Genomic DNA, 20688 nt, shown 5'->3' on the forward strand with positions numbered 1-20688 from the left:
CAAGCTCAGTGACCTCCTGGCTTTAAAAAGTCTCATTTTAAAGTCCCAGCAACCCATGTTAAGAGCACACCACTTATGGAACATCCAGCCAGAGCCAACCCCATGAGGCAGCCTTCCACTTGCTCTGTCCCAAGGAAGACAGAAAGCACAACAGGAGCAGACCCTCACACCGAGTAATTCTGTCACAATAACTGTTTGCAGGCTATATACTTTTATTCTTACCACTTTCAAAGTCTTCACTTTTTAATTGCTAATGTATGCAAAAGTTAAACACTCAGAATTCTCATTTACCCGAACCACCACCATTTCTCCTCACATGTTTTAAATTTGAAATTTCAAATTGAAGGTTTCCAACAGCAGTGAAGAATTTGGAAAATTTTAAAGTCCTACTCTTTCCAAATTTTATTGAATTGTCACCAGCCAAAATATTAAGAAGCTTTTGCCATAACAGTGATTATTAAAGACTGTAATACAGTAATTTTTGTCCAAAAGTTCCTAGGAACTGACTAAAAGTCAGAAGGCTAAATTGCATCAACTTAACTGGTGCTTGACACTTGGTGTTTTGGTTTTAGTAACATATCCCTTGCTTTTTTCCTTACCTTGTGCATCAACATTTTTCCCCAATGTTGTAACTTCAGAACAAAAACTTTAAGTCAAAAGCTGTGCTTTAACATCAGCTAACTGAAATGCCTGCACTACCTCACACTTGATATTTCATAGGAATATGATGCCAAGAAACATGAAAAACAGCTGCTCTGGCATGCACTATGCAGGTGTTTTTAGATGTGCAAGAAACAGTGAAAAGATCTAGAATACCAAAATCTGTTGGAATTTCTCAATGATCACATATAATATTCTGGTACTAATTTTTTATCATTTGATAAAATTAAAAAAAAAAAAGAAGAGAGAGCAGGAAGGCGCTATATACATACAAAATACTTTCTGTAGAGAAAAAAACCCACCTTATTTGTCCCATGTAAAACACTGTTAGCTGACCTTAACTGGCCTGAATATGACAATATTGCCCCCTTGCTCCACAGGGACACTTGGGCAAAAGGTGGCAGGTTCTGAGGAGACTTTTCTCTTAGCAGATGAGCCAAGAGCTCCTTGGAGAGGGCTTCTTCCTCTGGAGATAAAAATGTCTGGAGGCAGAAGTATATTTAACAAGGCAATTCTATCCAAGAGAACCTCTTAAAATTCACCTTTCTCATGCCATGATTAGCTGCCTGAAAATAAAACGCTGACACTTCCATTCAGCACTCACTGAACACAAAGTGCTTTCTAAAAGCACTCAAGAGGCACGAGTCTCAGTGACACTGAACTGGGGCTAGACCTGGACACTTTCCAGAGTCTGGTCTCTCCCATTTCAGAACCCGAGCACCTTGAGCCATTACCATGCCCTGTAATTTCAGAATCCTGGCATCTATGCTATTTATTTACATTGGCCCATATCTTACACCCCCAAACAAGATCTGGACTACATCTACCAATTAGTTTATCCCCAATAATACTGTTGCTGAAACTGGGCTGAAGTGCAGAACCCTGGAGCCAAGTTAGAAAGCTTGCACTTCAGTAGTCTTTGAAACCTTATTTTCAAATCCACACATAAAATGTGGTTTTCCTATAGCTGCAGGTCCAATTTGCATAGGCTATCCAGAAAATAAGGCATTATTTGCAAATAGTCAAGTCAAGCATGCAATCAAGTCAAACACACAAGCTAATCAAGTCAATTGTGCTTAAAGAGTTTTTTTTCTTTTAGAGTCCTGCTCTCAAGTTAATTACTACACATTATTCTCAATTATTGTCTTGAAGGATAAGGAAACAAACCCTTGTGTCACATCCACTTTTTTCATTTCTCCTACAGATACAAAGAGGGGGACACAGCCCCCACAAGATCCAACTACCATTTCCCTCCTCTTTTTTAAAATATTTAAAGAGCTGCCAGAAATCAAAGTTTTTGGGAAAAAAATCCCACAGTCCCATGGTGCTTTTCATTCAGCCTGTGACCTGATAACAGCACTATTCCTTCTCTTTCATTTTAGAGAGGACAGCAGAGATTCGTATTACCACCCAAGTATTTCTCCCCTCTTCCTGTTATGGAATAGATTAGCTTCTTCCACTCACATATTTTCTTTCCATGTTCTCCTCTTTCTCTCCCACAGCAGACAGGATGAAATGTCAGCAAAACAAAAATCTCATGCTCCTGGGCAAATTCTCAACCTATACCAAGAAAATTTCTTTGAAACTGCATTTCCTTTTCAAACTGATAGCTTGCTGCTTGAGCTCAGACCTCCTAAGTAATGAACAGAAACCAGCTCCAATTTGTGAGAAAACACAATATGGAAACACTCCCAGAAGTATAAATCTTGGCCTTTTATGTGAGCATACACAGATTAACAGATGAGATGTTAGCATTTCTCCTCCCAAAGCCTTAAATCAGTATTCTATTCCCAGATCTGGAAGACAGAAAAATGTGACATACTGAGAATCTTGGCTCACACCTCCAGGACAAGCAGTGTTTATTTGACTCAAAAAGTGCTTGCTTTCTTTCCTGGAAGGTAGAAAGAAATCAGCTTTTGGCATTGGCCTGAACACACAATGGAAGACAAGCTAGGGTTAGTTTTGACTCCCTCCTTTGCTCTCCTGTCTCCATCACCAGAACCAGATAAACTTGTTTATCTAAAGCTTCATGTTAGGCAAACTAGTAAAGCCAGTCCAAATTGCATATAATGATCATGAAAGTCATGTTTTCTAGGCAACTGCAGAATGCTTTTTTATACATGAGGGTAGCTGATGTTTCACATTTGATATTAAAATTTTATTCAGAAGAGCATATAATTATCACTACAAAGTAAGCTTAATCCACATAAATCGTTGCATGATTCTTGTATCCCTCTCTTAGTTTAATTGTTAGTGTAAGATTCTTGGGCGACTCCCTTATTTTGCTGTTGATCTGCTCCACCTCGGAGAGGGCACTCTCCTTGATGCATTTCTCATACTTGAAACTTTCATTTTAATTGCTAAGTAGCAGCAGAAGACCTGTGACTAAGGCAAGCTTTAGAGAAAAAAAAAAAAAAAAAAAAAGAAATTTCAGGACTACAAAGCAGCTTGGCTATAGTGACATTTTTTAAACAGCACATGAGCCAGTAACACCCTCATTCACACATAACAAATTAAACCCTTCTAATGACCTGAAATAACCAGAAGCAAAAAGGCATCTTGCTACAGGATGGAGAGATGATGTGCTGTCTATTAGACAAAAGGCACTAAGAATGGCACCTCCAGCTTCAGTCCAGCAGTTATTCCATTGTTGCATTCCAGAGCCACACATTCCTCACATACTGGGAAAAGGTCATGACTGAAGTCTGTCCTTACTCACTCAGCTCTCAGCACAGCTGAAGAGGGAATGAAAGCATTTGTCAGGGGAGCAGAAATAGTAGCAGGCACCTGATTTAAATGTCATGGAGCTACTAGAAAGCATTATTCTAAGTCTGTAAGTAGTGCTTCCCACCATCTGTGACATTCTAAAGCTGCCTACAAATTAAACACTGGGGCTCTGGTGAGCAAGGGAAGGAAGCAGTGGTAATGACTTAGTACAGTAACTGCTTTTTCATTCAGTATATTATTTATAACTATCTTATAGTATTATTCATAATCAGTTCCCAATGTTTGAGAAGACTAATGCTCAAATATTTAACACCAAGATATAAATTGCCACAGACAAGAAATTCAGTGGTGGTGGTGACTCCACCAATAAGTTTCACTAATGGATCAACTTACTTTAGAGCAGATTTTTAAAAGCTGAGCTTAAGACCTCTCCATGATAATGAAGTGATAACTTTTACTACATCAGACAAATTCTCTAGTTCCAAAAGGCTCAGATTCTGTCAGAATCCTTTCAGTCTCAGTAACAGAGAATGGTATCTTCCTTTAAACATGCCTCTTCTTGGTAAGGCTGTCCCCTTGCAGTAATGCAGTAATCAGAGTCAGAAAGGCAGCACAACTGGATCAGCAAAAAATTAAGCCAAGTGACCAAGAGTTCTCTATTTTCCTGGATGTGGCACTTGAAAGTCCTTCAGACAGGTACAAAAACAATAAGTTAATGGGCTACAATACTGGGGGGGAGAAAAGAAGCATTAGCACCCACCAACCTTAGTCATAAAGAAAAGTGCTAGGTTTGCAGCATATTGGTAAATAACATAGAAGTCAACATACTCTTAAGAAGTGTAAAGATTGACCCTGCCATATATTATTTCGAAGCCTGACTTTAATTCTATATATTCACATCCAGTCCTTCCACAAATAGCCTTTTAGGCTGTTGAGTAAACTGCATGGTTCACTTGGATCTTGAGATTTCTTCCTTTCATGGGAGAAAGGTGGATCTGAGCAAAACAATCTTTGTCAGCCTCATATATTTGACTTTCAGACAATTTGGAAAAAGAAATTAGCACAAAAGATATTCCACTATGGCATACCAAAGCAGTTTTTCCATAGTTAAAAATGACCTCATGTATGGTACTAGTAAAGAATGCAATGGATTCAGAAATAAGGTTTGTGTGCTTCATTTGAGAGCAGCATCCTTACACATCCACAAGAAGAAAGAGAACTGCTGACCTGTGTACTCAACCAGAAAAAAACCCTGGTATTCAGATAACAATTCATACTAACAGCTACCTCATGTCCTGCCTGGAAAGGAAATAATATTCAACAATAGAGATAAAACTGGCTGAATAACAGAATGAAGTTTGAACGACATCTACCTGCATCTGATTCCTCCAGCAATGCTTCACCTCAGGTGTACACAGGTAAAGGAGATGCACTGCTAAAACACCAGGATTCTTTTGTTAAAGCACACATTCAGTTTGAGAGCTGACAAACTCCCACATGGATCACCCCATTTACCACATTTCTACTAAACTGCACTTGCATGTTTGTGTGGGTTTTGCCATGAAAATAAAAAAAAAAATCCAACCAATTGAGAAGTTACTACCCAGCCAGCATCCTCTGCAGCTGCTTGGTTCTTACTAAAACTCCAATATTTGTAATGGCTCCCAGTGACTTTCCTACCCAATGCCCTAAGCTGAACTACTTCCTCACACATGTTTTTTTCTGCCTGTGACTTGGTGAAAACAGTTGATGAGTCAAAATAATTACTGATGGAGAAAGATCATCTACTGAGAAAGATTGTCTACTGTGCACCAAGCCTTCAGTCTTTGATGCTCAAAGAAGTAATATTCCCAGCTCCTGGAAAATTCTGATTTCCTTAAGCAATTACATATGCTCTACAACACAGAAGTTGCAGCAGAAAAAAAAAAAAAGTTGTCAGACAGTTATGATTTCTTAGGTTCATTTCTGGGAGAAAAAAAAAAAAGAAAGAAAAGGGAGATATGGCATAAGGAACAGAACATTACAAGGTCTGCAGATAGATAACACCATGGATATCTTATCTGTGAACTCACCTGTCTGGCAGTAAAGCTATTATTCACACAAGTAATGACTAATTATTATTGTGAAAGTCTGAATTTCTAGACTGAAAAACAGACAAGATGGAACAAAGGCCTACATTTCAGCTGTGAAGAACTGTACACACAAGAAAATTTGTGTCTCTAGGACCAGAGCAGAAGCTGAGAGATTCTTGCTCAGCTTTCGCATAAGTTGAAATAAATGCTAATTCAAACACAATAGCAAATATCAAGTCTCCAAAGATTACTGCATTTTCTTCACTGGTCTGTAACAGAAGAAAAAAGTAATTTTGCTCTCAGACAGAGAGCTTCTCTATTCAGGCATGGTGGTACAAGGTGTGAGATTTTTCACTTTTTTATATGCATGAAAATACAGTTTTAAATGCCTGTGATATGTTATCCCCCTATTAGGTGTGAAAACCTTTACCAAGATTTAAGCAGGGGGAATCAGTGACTAATCTTATAAAGCAGCTTCATACACTTCCAGTTGGGAAGCATAACTGACAATGCCTTGGTGCCTCATCAGGAAATATGAACACTCCAAGGGAATGGCAGAGACACTGAACAGGCAGCTGGCTGAATTTGACTTGTCCATGCTGCCTCAAATGAAGGAAAGATGATTCCAAGGAAATGAGAAGCACTGGCAAATGCCCCTACACACCTGGCTCACAGCACCTTATGTCTGTCAGCCTTCAGGAAGGATGTGCTTTTGACAGTGCCCACTCGTGTTGAGAAAGAGTGTGTGCATGTCCCCACACATGTATGTGTTCCCCACTATCTATATAAAATGTGTGGGTGCATGGATATACTCCATATGGACCAAATATTTCACTTTTGGTTTATGTTTCTGCTGAAGGACAGGAGAAAAGCCCTGAAGGACAAAGAGAGCTACAAATGGGCAGGAACACTGATCTATTTTGAGAATCAGCATGAACTACCTGAAAGCCTTGTTAGAGGGTCCCTAAAGCCTATTAAAGGTTTTGGCCAAGGCAGATTTAAATAAGATTCTGTAAGCATTTGGAAAAACAGATTTGATACCAGCAGATGGGCTGCAACTCTAGTAAGAGGCCTCCATCTGTCCAGAAACTAGCTCTTCACTCTACACACACAGACAGACACAGGGAATTGCAAGAGCAGCACCAACCATGTCCTGCAATGAACTTCAAAAGCACCCATCATCTTTAAAAATCCCTGTCCTCATAAGAGACTTCACAGCACTTGCTTTTCTCCATAAGCAACTCATTTTCCAGAGGAAAAAATAATCTAGTCAACTGCTATTTTTTGAAAGCACTTAATTGCTGTTCAAATGATAGGAAAGGTATTTCTCTTTCAGTGATACTTCTCTTTCAGTGACACTGAGCTGAAAAAGCAGACTGTTGGAAATTGCCTTGAACAGGATACATCTCAGTTTTTCCCCCAGTAACTGAGAATCTGTCTGTGTAATGTAATTTGGGTGACCTACCAGTAAGGTCCAACACACCCTACACAAACAGTATTGGGTTAAACCATAATACAGAAGATACCAGACCTCTGAGTTAAATGCACACTGTGCAAACATGGAGATCTCTTTTTCTGCCTAATACCTGCTTGTCCCACAGAAACTGTTTCCACATCACCAGGTGATCATTTCTCCTCTCAGACTGCAGATCCCTTCTTTCTCCACTTCCTTCCATACCCAAGCATACAGAAATGAATCCAAGACTAAAGCTGTGCTTGGTCTCTGCATATACACTCCCAACCAGTAACCAATTTACAGAACACTTAAAAATCTGAGAGCAAGCAGAGAATATGCTGTGTACTCTTCCATGCTGGGAAACAGACCCACTGCCCAGAAAATGGAAGACAAGCTTTACATTAGGATATTATTCCCTATGGGCTCATTATAGGATTTCCCCAAATTCTCAATTTCCTGCTGGTGATTTCATATTTCAGCATTTCCAAAGTGCTTTGACTTCTCTGTTAAATCTATTATTAGCAGAGTCTTTGAGCATATTACCCACAGCCATCTTGCAAATACTGAAAAAGAAATATTTTAAAGACAGATTTTCTTTATCCAACCATCCATTGCTGATCCATTTCCTGCAAATGACAGCATCAAATTTTACCTATTTTTCACCCACTCAACTCTTTAGGTGTGGTATACACCAAGTACTGAGAACAGTATGGTCTGTGTGACAACTATTTAGCAGCATGTCTAGAGACAGCCATCAGTTCAAAGATTCCACATAAAACATGAAGATTTTTGGTCATGGAAACTTGCTTTTTAAATGAGTTCTTTATGGAGGCCAAAACCTTCCCGAGCAGCTTATACTGTCTAGTTTAAATCCTGCAATTAGGAGGTTTTAGCTCCAGATTAATTAGTAGACAAAGCCACTTGAAGACTTGGAATGCCTATGGTTAGGAAATCATGATCTTCCTTCAAAACATGAGTTGACACAGCACATATGGCTTTGTGCCAAAATCATATGAGTTAATCAGAACCTGACCAGTTAACTCGAGTCCCTCAGCCTGCCACTCTGCTCCCCACACTTCAGAAAAATATATAATTATATACTGCATGATTCAGTATGTGTTTACAACTGAACAATTGTTAAATTGACTATACTGCCCCTTGAACAAATTTCTAACACACACCCAATTTATGATTCATCTTAAATTCAGTGGTTACGCATGAGTTATTCAGTTCTACAGCCATGATATTCTCCATGGCTTAACTGCCCTCAAAGGTGGTGTGATATTAGTCCTTCTCCTGTTAGGTGGGAAAACTTGGCATTTCTTTCACAAGAGAGTCACCTACTTGCCATTTCTGCCCAGCTTCAAATGCTTGCCAAGTTTATGGTTTCTGAGCCAAGAAAGTGAATGGGATTTGGAATGTAGAGAAAGATCCTCACCACAAAGAACATAAGTCTCAGTATCATTTGACAGCAGCATGAAAACCTGCCAGGGTGATTTCTATAACTCCTCAGCACACCTTCCACACAATACAGACCGCCTGAACTGTGGCAAAGACAGATAGCGAGTAATGTAACATTTGATTTAGCTTCACACACCAGAATGGACAAAGAACTCCATCTGATCACTATCTGCACTCCATAATGTTTTGGTACTTGGACAGATTACAGGACAGAACAAGCTACAGAAGATGGCATTGCCAAAAAAACAGGAAAAACAAGACAGCAGCACCTCCTCCCATGACATGATATGAAGCCTGCTATCAAAAAGAAATGCAGAGTTCTGGGAAGTTTTACTTTGTCTGGATGATAAACATTCATATTAGAAGGACAAAATTCCATATTACACCCTTGGGCTACATAACAAAGGCAAACTAGCAGAAACTTTTCCTCTACAGGCCTAGAAACTGAGAGGGAAGTGATTTAGAGCATCATCCTTCTTTCCTTTTCTTTGAAGAACATTCCTACAAATAGCAATGGAAAGTTAGTCAGACTGAGGACATACACAGGTACTGCCCATGTACAAATTACATTTACTGCATTGGAACAGAACCAAGCAGAAGGTCACATTAATCTCTGAAGCCATTGCCCAGAGAGGGATTAAGTGAAAGGAGAATAGAAGGATAATATAACAGCAATCCTTGAATCTTTTATTCATACAATTGGCCCAAAGGGAATTAGACCAGTTAAATGCATCAAACCTTGCTGCCTTCACAATTAATTTGATGATACCATGTACCACAGCTTAACTCTGTAACTGTTACTGCACGGAAACCCAAGAAAACAGTAACTACAACCACCTAAAATAAACAGAAAAACCTGACACTGAAAAAAAGAAAACATACCCTCCCTTCAAAACTTCAAGTCTTAAATAATCTAGTCTGCATACAATACTTTTATCCTTTCCATGTCTGTCTAGAACTTAGACAACAATCCAAATTTTCTTCCAGTCCTGAATTTAGTATTTCAAATTTATTCTTGCAAATTGAAAAAAATTGGTATATTATTTAAAAAGTATTACTTACATTTTCAGTATACAAATGGCATTAGCTCCTAGGGAAAAATTCAGCTTCTATGAGAAAATGTGCACAAATGTGTGGAAAAAACATGGGCTGAATCTCTTCAACTCCCATTTCTATCTTTTATTGCTAGCTAAACACTTTGGAGATTATTCATTGATACATCACATAGAAAATTCATAAATGTAACACTTAAAAAACACCACTTGGAGAGTAGTTTGAAACAGATTTCAAAACTTTCAAATGTTTCAATAGTTTCAAAACATCCTCCCATAAACTTTGCTTACAAAATACTGAATTTGAATGAGAGTTTATCAAACTGGACCAGCTGTACTGGTTTACCTCAAGTTGCATACACACTTAACCTGAGAAAAAGCACTAGCAGCAATCAATGAGGACATCAGGAATTCACCACTTACAGAAAAATCCAATTTGGTATTAAAGAGGCAAGAGGAAATAAAAAAAAAGGAGGGATGCAACAAAATTTTACAGTCTTGAGATGGAAATCTTTGAGACAGGAAAATGTATTATCCTAGTCTACAGTGGGAAGTTATCCATGGGTTCTCAGTGTGCACAAAAGCTGGAACCAAGACTTCATCAGAGAGCTGAGAGAGAAGAACAGAGAGTGCGCCTGCACTAAAGCACACACAGGCTGTGTTAGCCAAGGAAGAAAAACAGACAAAGGAGCAGTCAGGAACATTAGAGACTTTCACACAAGAAAAATAAAATTGAGAAATCATTATAGATACCAAGCCTTGCTGGCAAAATTATGGGAATCAGTGGATCATTACTAATCAATTCTAGAAGAAAAGTACTTTTTCCTCCAAAAATTGCTTTACCACTTGGTTTTACACTACTGACCCTTTTTTATCCATATACCTAGACACTGAATATTAACCCAGTTATTCAGGGGAAATAAATGTATAGAACCATTCACAGCCTGCATTTTAAAAGATATAGATTAAAATTTTGAGCTTTGGCAAAAAATTTAACTGAAGACAGCTGACATTAACCAAGATTTTGCTTCCTACCATGCTGATGAGTGACTTCTCCCATTTTCTAGGGATCTTTTACAATAATTACTTGTATAGAGGTTGCTCTAAGGCTTCACCCTTGATTTTACACCATCAGTCTACAAACAGATAATAAAAAACCCTAATTTCTCCCATTGGCAGATGGGAGTGGGGAAAAAAGGAAGGTGAAGGAAACCCAAACTTTCCCAACCCCGAAGTCACACACACTTTACAGCTGCTTTATTTACCCAGGCACCTGCTGGTGACTGAGTTTTTTCACACAGCAAAATCTGAATTCCACAAATTCTTTGAAAAGAGTTGGAAGACTTTATACTTTGAGGTTCCAAAACTATTGTAAAAAGCAATCGTGCTTTTTAGATGCATATTACTTCTTGGCACAAACTGTGTTGTTTGTTGCTAGTTTTTTTCTAACTGGCATTTATAGCCTATCACTGAAAATACATCATAAGCCTTGAAATGAATGTTGTCTACATTATATATATATATATATATAAACCTATTAAAGTCTAGACAGGCAATAGTTTCTCTTCCATTTCTCCAAAACCACTGAAGAGGGAAGCAGAACATGCTGATTTTGCATCAGCAGCAGACTTCCCAACCAGCAGTTCATATTACAGTGAAAAGTTAAATTCTGTGATCTTCAGCTCTTTAATATTCTCAAAGCAAAGGCAATGGGTGGGACAGAATCAGTGATAATTAACGTGTATATCAAAGAGTTCAGTTAATGTCAAGTACAAAAATATTTTCTAAAACAATGAAAACTATATTCTGCACTGTGCAAGCACCAGGGAAATTGCCACACATCACGTTAAATTCAATTTGCTGATTCTGTTCTGCTCACGGAGTAGTTGAAGACACAAATTCCTTCAGTGTCTGACAATATCACAAAACTAAGGGCTCTGTATTGAAAAATGCTCTGTTCAACTACTCTGTGCAAGGCCAAAGAGCACACACGGCAGTATCAACAGAGCAAAAGAATTTGATGTTGAGGGAAGCAAGAACAAAAAAATGCCTCTTACACAGCATGTCCTTCCCTTCTTAAGTAATATGTTTCTAATCTGTAAAAGGAACCCAAATATTTGTGTCTCCAGAAGTTGGTTTTTGTTGTACTTTTCATGTGATGCCATTTAAAATGACAGTATACTTAAATGTTTTACCATTTTACCATTTTCACTTTCCTGTTCAACAACTAAAAGTACAACCTTAACCAATCACCAAAGTGCTCCTATCTTTTTCTCCTTTCTTCCTGAGCAGCTATTTCTACTCTAGAGTCACATGCATGAAAATTAATTCCCCTGATAACTTGACCATCCATCATTTATTCCCTCCTTAAGCAACCTGAACAAAAGGGAATACAGATTCCAAGAGACAAAGGATGAAAACACCAGGAAGGAATTACAGCTGGAACCAGACAGCTGTTCTTCTCTGAACATCAAGTCAGGCCCATGTGGTCACACATGAGCTTCAGAGGCAGATCAGAAAAGATTTATTATTAAGCTTTTGGGCTTTTTTTTTTTTTTTTTAGGGTTTAAAGAAGTCCTCAGTTTGGAAGAGCTTCCCATTTCTGTGGTTTCAGAAACTTCAGCAATGTTTAATACAAGAAGTACTAAACTGGATCAGGCCAGCTCTCCCATCCCCTTTCCTGGCAATCACCAGTTTATTGAGTTCCTGAGCTCAAGCTGCACAGTCAAATCTAATAGTCACTAATGGTCTCTGTTCTGTTAACTTCTCTAATCCCCTTCTGAGCACATTTACACTTTCCCCCCACATGACATTTTGTTCCAGTAACACAGCTACAATCAAGCAGTTCACAAAGAGTATTTTCTTTTGTTTGCTGTAAGACAGCAACTTACTTCTCAAATGTCACTAGAAAAGAACATGCTAAAGGTCTTGAAGGACCCAGTCATGCCTCAAAGTTGCCTGACTTTTACTAAACACCAGTAATCGTTTGCAGCTATCAAAAAGAACAGAAAATGGTTGCTTCCAACAAAAGCAATAAATCTTCCAGCATAGTCAATATTTTCTCTTCTTAAGGCATTGCATGGATATAAAATTTCAAAGTTATTATAAAACAATTTTTAGGATTTTCTTTAGTATTTTGTGACAAAACTACAAAAACCCAGCTTAAAATTTTCTTCCTTTACACACTATATTCCTCAAATACACAGAGGATAGAACTGGATCAGGGATTAAGGAAAAACAGAAAAATTATTCTTACCAAAACTGTTTGGCAATAGATTGAAACAAACTAACATGATAAAATAATATCAGAAAACTTCTAAAAATAAGAGTAATTTAAAAAAAAATACTATTTTTATAATGCATCACACTTCTGAAACACCAAAGTCTTGTGCCAATCATGGTGAGCACACACATTTTAAATTGACATAAAGGAGCTTTGCACAGCTATTTCAGTAATTCAGTTCTACGTGTTAGCCCATGTGCTTAAAGCTCCAGGCTGATTTGGCTGCTCCACACATGTGATAACCTAACTGCAAAGCCACTCAATAAATGAGTCTATATTTCTGATGAAACAAACTTTCAGCACTGCCAGCTAGCAAATCTTTTATAATCAGATAATCTTCAAATTCTTTATTAAGGTCATTCAAGGGATTCAATGACAGAGCACACTAATAAAAGAAGCTGTTCAAAATTTAAGGTTCTTTACTATTAGCTTGATTGCTAAGCATTGTCAGATTATAGCATCAGAAGAAACCTCTTGCAGGAAATGTAAGTCTAAAGTTTTGGAGTTCCTGAGAAACTTATAGCATATATTTCTTGCAAATCTTATTAAATAGATCACTGTAACAAGACTTCCCCAACTTCTAATTTTAAGAGTCTGAACAACCTTACAAATAAAAAGGGGTAAGTGGATAAACAGTTCTAAAAAAACTACAAAAAAACAAGAGAACAAACAAATGAAAAACCACAAGATAGAAATCAGGTCATTATTAAACCCTGAAGACCTTAAACATTACCACTAAGCTAGGAACACCAAAAGTACTTGCAGCTACGAAGGCCTGAAAACTCATCCCGATCTTTATGAGGAAGAAACCTCAGCTCACAGAAGCCTCCACCACCAGCACATGAGATAAGGACATTTTTGCAAAGCCCATAAATCTGAACTAGAGGGAACTGAAGGTGTCCCAGCCCATCTTGAACAAGCCCAACTCTTTCTTCCCCCCCCACTTCTTGACCCCACCTTTCTTTTGTTCCAGACTGTGTGCTCCTCCAAAGAATAACGGTTTTCTAACAGTTTTCAAAAGCTAGACCTTCTAGGTGAAAATTTTCCAGGTGCTGTACAGGTATTCTTGCTACCTTGCAAAATAATTTCTTCCTTTTTCAGATACAAGCCATTTGACAGCCCTCAACTGCTCATCTTGTACAGAGCACTGTAATTTAGTGACATACAGACATATACTGCATTGTCTACTGCAATGTTATGTATCAATAAGGATGTCAATAGCATTTGCACTCCACTTTCATCCCACTCAAATGTCCAGTGAAGTTAGTAGGGAGAGCCTCATTGCTCTTCAGGGTCTATCAATTCAGACACCAACCATAAATGTCGAGTTATTTTTATGGAAAAATATAATAAAAATTTAAGTTTTCCCTAGACTGCAGCATATATTTTTAATATTTCAGTGGATTCATTAGCTGCACTATTATTTTTTGCTGCCACTTTCTGTACAGTTTTCTAATTAATAAGCTGAATGTTTGTTCAGGTGTTTCTGAATCTCAGTTTCTAATGGTTAAGAGGAAAGCCCTTCAGGTGCAAGGCACTGGTCTAAGAACACAAAAGATGATTGAAGATGCATAAAAAAATCTAAAATACAGAGTCAGTGAAGGCTGGACAGAATCCTTTCCTTCTAGAAACCTACCCAAGATAATCCTTTACCAAAAAGTGCACAGGAAGCTTAACAAATAAATCTCTGCACAATGTATGCATACAGGCAGTACTCTCTCATTTCCTAAATGTCAAATGAATGTGAAGAAGTCCAATCTCAAGAGTTATGGAAGTTGAAAGCAAACTGGCTTCAGAAGAACAAACAGAAAATGCATCTCAATCATTGAAAATGGTGACATACAGTGAAAAAATGGTGACAGACAAAAATGAAAGACATACCATCACAAATCCTCTGAAGGAGAAACCAGTACTTATCACCTGTTGAAGCATGCCATTTAAGAAAGTTCCACACAGTCTTTAATTAGGCTGCTGGAAGGATAGCTCCACATAAACTTATCCACACAATTGTCCAGTCAGTGACACACACTACAGAGATGTCTCTCCAAGCACTGCCATTAAAAGCAAAGCATAAAAGCAGCACTTGGACCATCCTATCCAGCATTTGCTTGCCTGGGATCCAAACTCCCAAGTTAATTCATTGAAGGCAAATACAGCTTTTGCACTGACTTGAGAAAAGAGCTATTATTCCACTGGTCATAATCCTAAGCACTAGGAGGGGATTTTCTGACTTTACTGTAAAGGTACTAAAAGGCAAAACTTCTGCTCCATTTCCCTTCTCTATCTTTTCTCTGCTGAAACACTTAATTCTGTGAAGGGAGAAATGGGTAAAATCAGTAATAACATAATGCTGGCCCTTGATGAAAATTCAGCAAGATATTTTACAGCACTGATACCCTGATAAGCAAACTAGGTAGAAAAGTTAGACTATCTATGTATGACATGGTTAAATATCCACATGCTTCATTTTTTTCACCCCTCGTTTGCTTAAGGCAATATCCAAGTCCAAATCTATCACCATTTAAACCAGGCATGACTTTGCCAGGAAGCATAACTATTTCTAACAACAGAAGTTTCAGACTTTAATTTAGCTCTGTCTTTAATAATTTATTTCATTTTTTAAAATTACAATATATAGAAGTGGGTAGCAGAAAAAGTCAACAGTCCCAACAAGAAAGATGGAACACATTTCAACACTAAATAAGGCTGCTTACAAGTTTGAAATTTTGTAGTTAATATTTCAACAAGAAAGTTCCACAGGGTAGAACAGACAAGGTTTTATGAGTCAAGTCCTATTACCTTTCCCTGGTGACCCTAAGAAAGCCCTGGAACCATGTGCGTCACAGGTTTATCAGGGTGGGTTTTTATGCCCTCCATGTAGCCATTCACATCTATCTGAGAACTGGAAAAAACACAGTGCAATATCCCCATGCTATTGAGATGCTGAAGAAATTAATATTAAAAGGGAAAAATCCTTATCTGAAGCATAAAATTAATCACTGGGAACCAATTCCCCTGTGCAAACAAGGAGCTGCAAACAAGAGTGTCTACACCCCTAGAGATCATGAGATAAACCCTGCTCTGTCTGTACTCAGCAATTACTTAGAAAACCTTTGCACTCAGTTCCTTGGGTTTTTCTCTAACCTTCTAACAGGTTTTCTAAACCTTCTCTTTCTCTCTAAACCTTCTCTAACAGGTTTTGAGGGCCAGCCCACTACATGGCTAGAACACTGGCTGTGACATGAATAAAAGTAAAGACATTATAGAACATAGATGAGACTCAGAGACCCTTCCATCTCCAATCATGCAACTTCACACAAAAATTATTTACATTAACAAATCTTTATGCCTTTCAATACTAATTCTGAAACAGCATTTAAGTCAACAAAACTGCAACAATTTCAACAACATTGTTGCAATTGTGCTACTGCAATGAACTAGTGTTTATTGTCCGTTTCATACAGCACACAGCATGATGCTAGGATTCCAACACACAAAGATATGCTGGAGTGTGCCTGGAAGATTATTGTCATCTGCCTGCTAGAGAACAGCAGCTGCACCTCTATACATATACAGATGTATATGTATAGCTTCCAAAAAAGCTTTAACAGCTGCTGTCAAACTGGATGTGAAACACACAAGAACCTGGTATTTCCACTGATTTATCCAGCTTTCACTATGATGAAAAGCACATCAAAACATCAGGCATTTGTATGCTCTGACATTCTTCTCCCCTCAACAAACAAAACTGGCTTGCAAGGAAAAGTTTGATAGGAAAAAGCCTCTTCTTAAATTCTTTTACTTAAGAAATAAACAAGGGTGTTTCCTAACAAGCTCAGCATCAATTCCAAGCTTACAGCACAAATATAAGTCACCTGCAACAGCGTTGCTCAAGAAAAGTCACCTATAAACACTTCCAGATCTACTTTTCTAAATAAGCCAGACTTCAGATACACCATTTCCAATGCACCTCTCTGCACATACCTGAGTACCCACAATACATACAAATACTCAGAGAAGATGTCAACACCACATGAAAGCCATCTTCAGATTCACTTTCAAAAATTTCAGCCATCTCTAAAGAATGCTCCCACCCATATTTCTCCCACAGATACAAGCAAATGCTCTTTAGGAAGACAACCTCCAAGAAACACATATACACACAAAAATGTAGCCAGAGTTGGATAAAGAAACCATGATACCCCAGAAAACCATGTCCTTCTGCTGACAAGGCAGAAACAGACAGAAGTTAAAAGTCTCAAAGTCTGCTAAAAAAGCATGATGCTTTTGACAGTATCAGATTAGTTCATTAAGAGGTTTGTGTTCAGTTCAAACTTCTGCACCTAAATTTTCATCATTTTTAGGTCAGTCAGTTCTTCTCCCTGAGCTTTAATTTTACCTGCAAAACAGGAGATAAAGTTTTTGTCTCTTTTCCAAGTGCCCCATCTCACCAAATTTAACAACCCAAAGCAGAAACCCAGAGCTAACACAGCACCTAGTCCTAAATCTGACATTAATTACCTTACCACCTGCATAAATCCTTAATAATACTCAACATCCTGCAAAACTACAGTATTCCCCATAAATACCAGCAATCAAAAATCAGCAGTTTTAATACCAGGTCTCCTGTAATTCTTGACATGATACTTGCAGACATTTCTGCAGCACATTAAATTTACACATAAAAGATAAAGGACAGATGAAACCCTGAGAACAAAGCCTTCCCACGTCTGTTATTCTTTCTACAGTGTCACAACTGGAGCAGATCTCTATCCTAACCAATTGGACTGCAAATTCACGGGGCATATCATTGTCCCAAGGCAACCTACTCAATTAATTGCCTTTTATGAAAGCATTTGAATAGATAATGATGCACAAAGAATATGCCTGGTTCCTCACCAGGTATTTAAGTGGCAGAGGACAAAGAGAAGCCCAGACGAAATAAAAACGGCACCAAAGAGTCGTCTTGGGCCCTTCCCATCTGTAAATGCCAGCTTCCTTCTCTGTACTTCAGGAGGAGGTGGGGCTGGGAAACACTTCTTTCTGAAGTTCCACCCTTCTTTACAGATGCACAGATTTCATTAATAGTTAACTGGCGACATACAACATTAACTTACCCTGCTATTCACAGCTTTCCATCCACGCTCGTCCCATGTAAGTGACAGCTTGGGGCAACTGCTTACCAATATTTTCTGCACCGTGACACCCTACACCAGGATTTGCTTTTCAATCTTTTAGTCGCACTGACTAGCTCACTTGGAAACAGTAAAATTCCAGTCAATTTTTTCTGTAAGCAGAGGGACAAAAAGTGACAGAGTGTTGAGCTGATAACCAACACTCCTTCCAAAAATGCAACAATACTTAATGTTCTTAGGTTTAACAAAATCTTGCAAAATCACTTTGAGTTTCACCATCAGTGGACTAAAAGTTCTAGGCTTATCATGCAAGTAAACTGGAAAACCCTTCCAAGGAAAATCATTCCTCTTAAAGAGCTGACCTTACTCTTGTTCAGGTTAATAAGTCTTCACAGGTGCTCTGGAACAACCACTACAGAGGCTCTTGAGTACAAGGTGTCCTACACTGTGAAGAACTTTGAACAAGAGAATGTCAATATTAACAAGGCCCTCTGGGCCATGATGTCGTGTATTCCAACATATAAATATTTGAAGCCGTTTAAGTATGGCAGCATTCAGAGAGCTCAGTGATAAAGAAGAGCTTTGTGAAACTGACAAGCACTTCAACAATAAACTCCATTTAAGAGTCTACCCAGTCTCATTTTATCTAATTACTTACCTCCCTTGCAGGAATAGCATGCTATTAAGGTTTGCTGATTAAGATTTGAAGGCACTTTGAAGATTTATTGTACCATACAACCACTAATTATTATTGTTCATACCTGCATTTGGTTGGGAGAAAAATAGTTATGTGCCAAATAATTTCTGTTCCAGATGTAAAAATAAAAATATTTGCCCTGCTGTGCTCTTTAAGAAGTGAACAGCTAAAAGATTGCATTTTTACTTTCAGGCCTTCTCTGCGATAGTCAGTCTGTATGAACCATATGGCTGAAAAAATCCCACCATAAAGGAATAAAAACAAAAGCAAACACACTACAATTTCCTGCCACCAGAACAGGTAACATTTCTGCCCTGGTAGCTTCCCACTCTCAGGAATGGAATCCCCTCCCTTTCCTGGACTTCTTCAGTGCTTCCCTTCGAGGCACTGAAAACGCCAATGCTTTGCACAAGTTACAGTGCTATGCTCAGGTTATCACTGGTCATGATGAGCAGTCACAGTGGTTTGCCACTCATCCACACAGTCCATTTTTACTTTCAAAGGCCTCAGGAGCCGTAAATATACTATTGGGTCACATCCTTTCACTAGGCTCTGTTATCCTGGTGAAAATACACACAGTGTACTCACTAATGCTTTAACATTCAGCCCAATCTTTTCACACAGATACTTCCTCGCTCTTCCATCCACTCAAATATCCTTGAGCCCGGGGTTCTCACAGCCTTCAACTCCACTCAACAACAGTCTTGGAATTAAGAGGGTTTTTTTTAAATTAAGCTGTTAGAACAACACCCTGTGATACAGCCTGTCTCCTTTAACATCTGGTATATTTGAAAGTGTTTACTTTGACTGTACCTTCAACTTAAAAAAACCCCAAACCACCACACTCTGATTAGGAAAAAAATCAATATAAAAACCCTGATCTAAATAAGGTTCTTTTTTCTTTATCATGCAGAGCAAAAGGAAAAAAATAGTCCTATTATAGAAGAACTACATTATGTGCCTTTCCACTCACCAACAGGGTGGTTAGGTTAAAAATGAGTAATAAAATATCTTTAAAAGTTAGACTGTATATTTTTCTCTTTCTTGCTGTCATTCTCTTCTTTCCTTAAATTACTGCTTAAATTCTAGAACTGTTCATAGAAAGACATGCTTGTTGGCAGGTAAAAAAAAGACACTCCAAGTGAAACACATCTGCTGCATGTGAAACTGAACAGATATGTCCAATTGATAGCACTAGGAGTGGTAGCAAATTCTGTTGTAACTGCACCACCAAAAGATCCTCTGACTAGATTTACTCTTTCCTCATCAGTATTTCTTGCACAAGACCCAAACTGTTTGTTTTCTCATTTGTACCTCTATCATGGCAGATTCTAACTCTTGCAGGAATGTCTTTAGATCCTATTTCTGGCCATCCAAAGGCAAACTTGCACAGGTGACGTTCAGTCAGAGGCCTGATGCTCTGATGTGAACAGTCACAGCAGTCCTGCTCTGGAATGGGCACTAAATGTCACCATTTCACCAACCTCAGCCCAAACTAATGACCTGGGAGTCATGACACCTCGGAATGTATATATTCAATATACAGCTTTCTCACACGAGGTTCTACCCTCAGGAAAACGTCTGTGCATTGTGACCCAGTTTCGCTGCACAGTTTCACAAAACACGTCCTCCTCTTCCCTGAAAAGGTTTCAGGAACTGATCACGGTTACTGCCCCAGCTAGTTCCACATGCAAAGGCTTTCATATTCCCTTCTCCAAAACTCACACCTTAATAAGATGGCTAGACACAGATTACCTGCAACCAACCTTACAGTTTCCATGTCCTACATTTACTTCTGATCCTACCTACAAAACCAAACCGGTTCCCAAATGTTTCCCCAGTAAACAGGAGGGGTACGGAACAGCTCCTGGCGGTTCCCTATGAAGTCACTGCCTTTGTTGTTTTAAACATGCAATTTAAAGAGAATGACACAATCTAGAATATGAGGGAGATTATCCTGCGGTCTGCGGAGGTGTCGATTGCTAGGAGATAAAAAGCCAATGAAACCTACGCTATTTCTCATCACCGGCCAACAGATTTATCCTTCATTTCTGCTCCTCCAAAAACATTAATGCGGAAAAAGTTTCCTCTCTGTTAACAAGTCCGAGAGCCGCGGGGGCTGCTTTGTTTGGCCGGCGCAGGCAA

General features: G+C 38.5%; 1 protein-coding gene across 3 annotated transcripts in view; it reads right to left on the reverse strand.

Annotated features, from left to right (window-relative positions):
* The window catches only part of PTPN13 (protein tyrosine phosphatase non-receptor type 13), a 111340-nt gene that overhangs the window by 89975 nt on the left and 677 nt on the right, over nt 1-20688 (reverse strand). The gene's annotated exons all lie outside the window — the stretch shown is intronic.

The sequence above is a fragment of the Ammospiza nelsoni genome, chromosome 4 (genome assembly GCF_027579445.1).
Source record: "Ammospiza nelsoni isolate bAmmNel1 chromosome 4, bAmmNel1.pri, whole genome shotgun sequence".
Lineage (NCBI taxonomy): Eukaryota > Metazoa > Chordata > Aves > Passeriformes > Passerellidae > Ammospiza > Ammospiza nelsoni.